Here is a 5,968-nt window from a genome sequence, read left to right as displayed (position 1 = left end):
CTCACACACACACACACACGCACACACACACACACTCGCAGTGCTGATGTCATGATGACTGTCAGTAAATCAGCTGTCAGTGTGGCGATGGACTGCAGGGTGTGTGTATCACTGTGACCAACACAGACCCATCAGCACTAACACATACTTCACTTTTTTGATTAAAATAAAAGGCTTTTGTGAATACATTTCAGAAAACAGATGAAACAAGCACGAGGCCCTTCAGTGAGCAACCGATCAGGCGCTCAGAGGAAAACTGGCCGATTTCTGCACTAATTTCGTGCTAATACTTTTAATTTAATGTTCACATTTTCTGAAATTGCTATAATATTGCAATATAATACATGGTGGGAAATTCTGACATTAGAAACTAAATTGAAATTGGGATGTGAATGTTGGAATGAGTGTGGTGAGAGGAACCTTATTAAGTGTAATTTGTTATGCACTGCAGCGGCAGAGAGAGAGAGAGAAAGAGAGAGAGAGAGAGAGAGAGAGAGGGAGAGAGAGAGAGAGAGAGAGAGAGACGGGCAAAGAGGAATCCTGGTTATTATGTGGTTGTATGACGGTGGAGTGTTTGTGTGTGTGTGTGTGTGTGTGAAGCAGCTGTCAGCAGTCTCACATACACACACACACACACACACACACGCCCGCGGCGACCCTCAGGGTTACACACACACACACTCCTGTCTGCGAGCGTCTCACCTGCTCACCTGAACACAGAGAGACACAGAGACAGAGACAGCTCTTTAAAGCTCTGTGTGATGTGTGTTCATACAAACACCTCTGAGTCTCAGAACAAACGCCTGACAGACAGACGACAGATCAGTTCACACAAACACACACACACACACACACACACAAAGCAAACTGACAAACTAACACACATTCAGGCAGACAAGCACAAAATCAGGTTTGAAACTGCAGCGATATCAACCATAAAGTGCATGAATGTGAATAATAATCTGCAGCAGAAGACTGTCCCATCAGCAATCCAGCAATAGTATTTATTCATCTTTTTAACGTTAGTTAATAAAAAAATTAAACTGTTCATTATTAGTTCATGTCAGTTAGATCCATTAAATAATTACATAATATTATAATATGAACTTCAAAGTTGACATTAACATTAACTAAGATTAAAAAAAAAAAAAAATTTTAGATTTTTTTTTTTTAAATGTAAACTAATGTAGTTAACTAATGTTAACAAATGGAATTCATGCCATTAGATAATGCATTAACGAACAATAAGCAATACATGTATTTATTAATCTTTGTTAATGTTGGATAATAAAAATGCAGCTGTTCATTGTTAGTTTAGGTCAGGTAGGTCCATTAAATAATTACATCATATTCTAATATGTACTTAAAAGTTGACATTAACATTAAGTAAGATTAATACATGTTTTAGATTTTTTTTTTCATTATTATTTTTGTTAGTTAATGTTAAATAATGTAGTTAACTATTGTTAACAATTCGTGCCATTATAGTTAATGCATTAACTAACAATGAGAAATACATATACTATTTATTAATCTCTTTTTTACGATGACACAAGGAATCAAGCAGTTGAGATTTGCAATAGTATTGCCCTATGCGGATACACTGTGTTATACTGTATGTATATGGATAATGTTGTACACATTTATCCAACTTTATATAAAGAGCTGAGCGATAATATAGTTACATTCTGTGACGATACAAGCAATCAAGCAGCATCTGAGTCACGAAACTCAACAAAAGAAAACCTGTCAGATAACCAGCAGGTTGTTTATGTGAAAACTCATGAATCAGTTTCACGAGCTGCAGGTTCTGAAGATGGAAGCTGAGTTTCAGTGGCGAGGAGTTGTGTGTCCGGCTGCGTTTAAGGACACTGGAGCGGCTCAATGGAGCTTCTCTAAGCAGATTCCACACGAGAGCTCGGTGTGTGTGTGTGTGTGTGTGTGTGTGTATGTGTGTGTGTGTGCGTGTGTGTGTGTGTGTTCACTGTGGGAAACAGATGGAAAAGTCTCAACAGGGAATGCCGAAATTCCGGTCAGGAGAAGGTGATATCGGAGCCTGACTGCCAGCATGTCCGGAACACCTCACGGGAAACACACACACACACACACACACACACGTGTGTGTGAGGAGGGGCTCCAGACCAGAGTGGTTTTCTGGCACTTCAGCATTACTGTCAGGACTCGAGCGTCCGTGTGTCTGCGTGTTCAAGCTGTTCGAGACTAACCTGGAGAGTTAGGGTTTCTGATGACGATGGAGAGGGATGTACTGACCGGTCGGTCTGAATTCAGACGCTTCTGAGATGCAGAAAGATGCCCTGAAGAGAGAAAAATCACACTAAGAACATTAATTCTCACAATCTTTCTCTATTTTGGTGATTGACAGCTGTCTATATTCAGTTCAGGTGTTCAGTGATCAGGTGGCTTCAGCGCTTTTACATTTATTCATTAAACAGACACTTTTTGACAAGTTCAAAACACAAGCAAATGATCCTAACGTGCATTAACATGAGAAATGCTGCAATAGAAAGTTCCTATCCTGCATCAGTGAAACGAAAGCCAGGGATTTTACAGTAAGACTTTACAGTAAGGTAACATTAGTTAATGCATCAGGTATAATCAACTAACAATTTGTACAGCATGCCTTAAAGTCAAGTCATGCATTAGAGTCAAGTCTTGTGCTCAAGGCCTCCTTCATGGACAAGCCAAATAGGTTTCTCATCATCTCATGCAAAGATCATATGGACATGCAAACTAATTAAAATTATCTTCTACAACACCAACAAAGCACATGCTACCATTTCAACGTTTGGGATGTTTCAGAAGTCTCTTCTGCTCACCAAGGTTGCATTTATTTGATCAAAAACAATGTAAAAACAGTAAAAATTTGAAATATTATTACAATTTAAAATAGCAGTTTTCTATGTGAATGTATGTTAAACTGTAATTTATTTATGTGATGCGCAGCTGTATTTTCAGCATCATTACTCCAGTCTTCAGTGTCACATGATCTTCAGAAATCATTCTAATATGCTGATTTGCTGCTCAAGAAACATTTCTGATTATTATCAATGTTGAAAACAGTTGTGCTGCACAATATTTCTGTGGAAACTGTGATGCATTTTATTTTTCAGGATTCACAGATGAATAGAAAGTTCAAAAGAATAGCTTATTTCAAGCCTCTACAGTCTCCTAATCGAAGAGAGAAAGTGTATTTAATATCTCAATGTTTCTCCTAAGCAGCAATGAGACTAAAACAAGGTCAAACTGAGACTCCTGATTATCCAGTGTTTCTACTGAGAAAAAAAAAACACTCCAGCAATCTCCCGTGTCTCAAGAAGATCTCAATGATGTCTCATACAGTCAAAACTCGAGACATTTCAATATGAACTCAACCGTTTCTCGTCAAATGATCTGGGCTGCTCTTCACATTCATTTTTAGCTTTATACTTCAAAAGAAGCAAAGCTGACACGTAAATGAAACTCCTCTGCATCTCCTGAGCTTTTAAAAGCAGCCACTGAGGAGTGATTGTCGTTCTTCTGCATGTGTTTGTCAGATCAGAGCAGGTCTGTGTTGAATGTGAGCCGCTGTATTGGTGGCAGATGGATGTGTGTCGGGACGTGACTTCATCTCCGCATTTATAAACTCTCTCTGTCTCTCGAGCGAGTCTAGTCAGGTAAATCTGCACACATTCTGGACTGTTCTGGCTGCAAGTTTGTGACTTCAGCCCATCTGTGATGGTGACAGACGGAAAAGAAGACATGAAAGTGTAAAAGCGACAGAGAGATGGAACAGGTTTGTACTGATTCAGAGGCAGCAGCATAAAATATTCTGTGTGCTCTCAAACACATCGACAGGAAGAAGAAAACAAAGTCGACTCTGCTGCTCCTCCACACCGTAAATTAGTTATTATTATTAATGTATTATAAATATTCATTTGTGGTTGCATGTTGAGGTTAATGTTTTGCTCATGCTTTAATTCAGCAGAAAAAATAAATATATATAATTAAAGCTTGATTTGTCTTTAATCATACCATGCTGCCATAAGGATGAAATATATGGTCAAATATAAGCTTTTAAATAGCTAAGTAAATAAATGTAATCATGCATTTGAGGAAGATATTCCTCATGATTGACTCTGTCTGAACATCTGCAGCTAGACGAAGGAAATACCTGTGAACAGATCTGGTTTTCATTTGACCGCTTTTTATTCCCTTTGAAGAGATTTATTTTATTTTTTTCTCCCAATGCTTTAGCTTGTGCAGCGACTAAAGAATAACTTACACATACTGAAGAAAATCAATAATACAAGTTTTTTTTTTTTTTTTCATATGTGACCACAGAATGCAATTAACGTAAACTAAACATTGCAAACTGTCAAACTAGTTATTATTATTAATGTATTATAAATATTCATTTGTGGTTGCATGTTGAGGTTAATGTTTTGCTCATGCTTTAATTCAGCAGAAAAAATAAATATATATAATTAAAGCTTGATTTGTCTTTAATCATACCATGTTGCCATAAGGATGAAATATATGGTCAAATATAAGCTTTTAAATAGCTAAGTAAATAAATGTAATCATGCATTTGAGGAAGATATTCCTGATGATTGACTCTGTCTGAACATCTGCAGCTAGACGAAGGAAATACCTGTGAACAGATCTGGTTTTCATTTGACCGCTTTTTATTCCCTTTGAAGAGATTTATTTTATTTTTTTCTCCCAATGCTTTAGCTTGTGCAGCGACTAAAGAATAACTTACACATACTGAAGAAAATCAATAATACAAGTTTTTTTTTTTTTCATATGTGACCACAGAATGCAATTAACGTAAACTAAACATTGCAAACTGTCAAACAATGCAAATGCAATAAATATTCCTGTCCTAGTGCATGCTGAGAAAACCAACACTAACATAATTTACTGACTAGAAGTATTAAAATAGTTGAATGCAAGAAACTTACTGCCAAAAATGCATCTAAAAGCTCTAATGAAATCTGTTGTGACGGTATAAATGTCTTTATTATCACTTGTGATCAATGCATTGCATCCTTAATGAATAAAAGTATAAATTTCTAAATAAATAAATCCCTTGTTTTCCATTAACTATATCTAAACATTCTTAAATCAAGATACATTTACTTTGACTTTTAGGTCTATTAATGTCACGCCCCTGGACGTTCTGTGTGTGTGTTGTGCTCCCCGTGACCTAGTTTTCCCTCATGGTTGATTGTCATTCTGTTCACCTGTGTTCCCTTAATTATCCTCATTAGTTGCTTGTTACTTAATCCCAGTGTCCGGTGTCGTCTGTGTAATGTGGTTGTCTTCCTAGTTCTCTGTGTTAGTTATAATAAATGTGGTTTCCCGATCTTGCGTCGTGCTCTTCACCGCAGCCACACGTGACAATTAAGTCTTGTTTTCTGCAAAATCTACCAAAATTAAGTGAGTTTATGATTAAAATAAGAAATAAAAATATCTGCAATTAATTCAAAGGGAAACTAAATTACTTTTCTTGCCACAATTACTTTTTTTTTCTTGTTGTTTTAAGCGTAGACTCACTTAATTGTGTTTCTTTCTTTTTCTTTTTTTTTTTTTTTTCTTTTTCAGAAATCAAGGCTTAATATTTTAAGTAATTTTGCTTCTCAAGTAAATATATGTGACCCTAGAGCACAAAACTAGTCTTAAATCGCTGGGGTATAAAAAAAAAAATAAACACTGTATTGGTCAAAATTATCCATTTTTCTTTTATGCCAAAAATCATTAGGATATTAAATAAAGATAATGTTCCATGAATATATTTTGTAAATTTCCTACCGTAAATATATCTAAACTTCACTTTTGATTAGTAATATGCATTGCTAAGAACTTAATTTGAACAACTTTAAAGATGATTTTCTCAATATTTAGATTTTTTTGCACCCCAGATTCCAGATTTTCAAATAGTTGTATCTCGGCCAAATATTGTCCT

At 36.0% G+C, this 5,968-nt stretch overlaps 1 long non-coding RNA gene across 1 annotated transcript in view; it reads right to left on the bottom strand.

Moving 5' to 3' along the window:
* LOC107712041 (uncharacterized) overlaps nt 1–5,968 on the bottom strand; it is a 35,207-nt gene that overhangs the window by 4,893 nt on the left and 24,346 nt on the right. Inside the window, exon 3 of the long non-coding RNA XR_001636758.1 lies at nt 2,226–2,315. This is a non-coding gene — a long non-coding RNA (uncharacterized LOC107712041). The remainder of the gene's footprint in view (nt 1–2,225; nt 2,316–5,968) is intronic.

Source organism: Sinocyclocheilus rhinocerous, unplaced genomic scaffold (genome assembly GCF_001515625.1).
Source record: "Sinocyclocheilus rhinocerous isolate Xijiao unplaced genomic scaffold, SAMN03320098_v1.1 scaffold328, whole genome shotgun sequence".
In the NCBI taxonomy this organism is placed as follows: domain Eukaryota; kingdom Metazoa; phylum Chordata; class Actinopteri; order Cypriniformes; family Cyprinidae; genus Sinocyclocheilus; species Sinocyclocheilus rhinocerous.
This window is presented reverse-complemented; position numbering and strand designations above follow the sequence as displayed.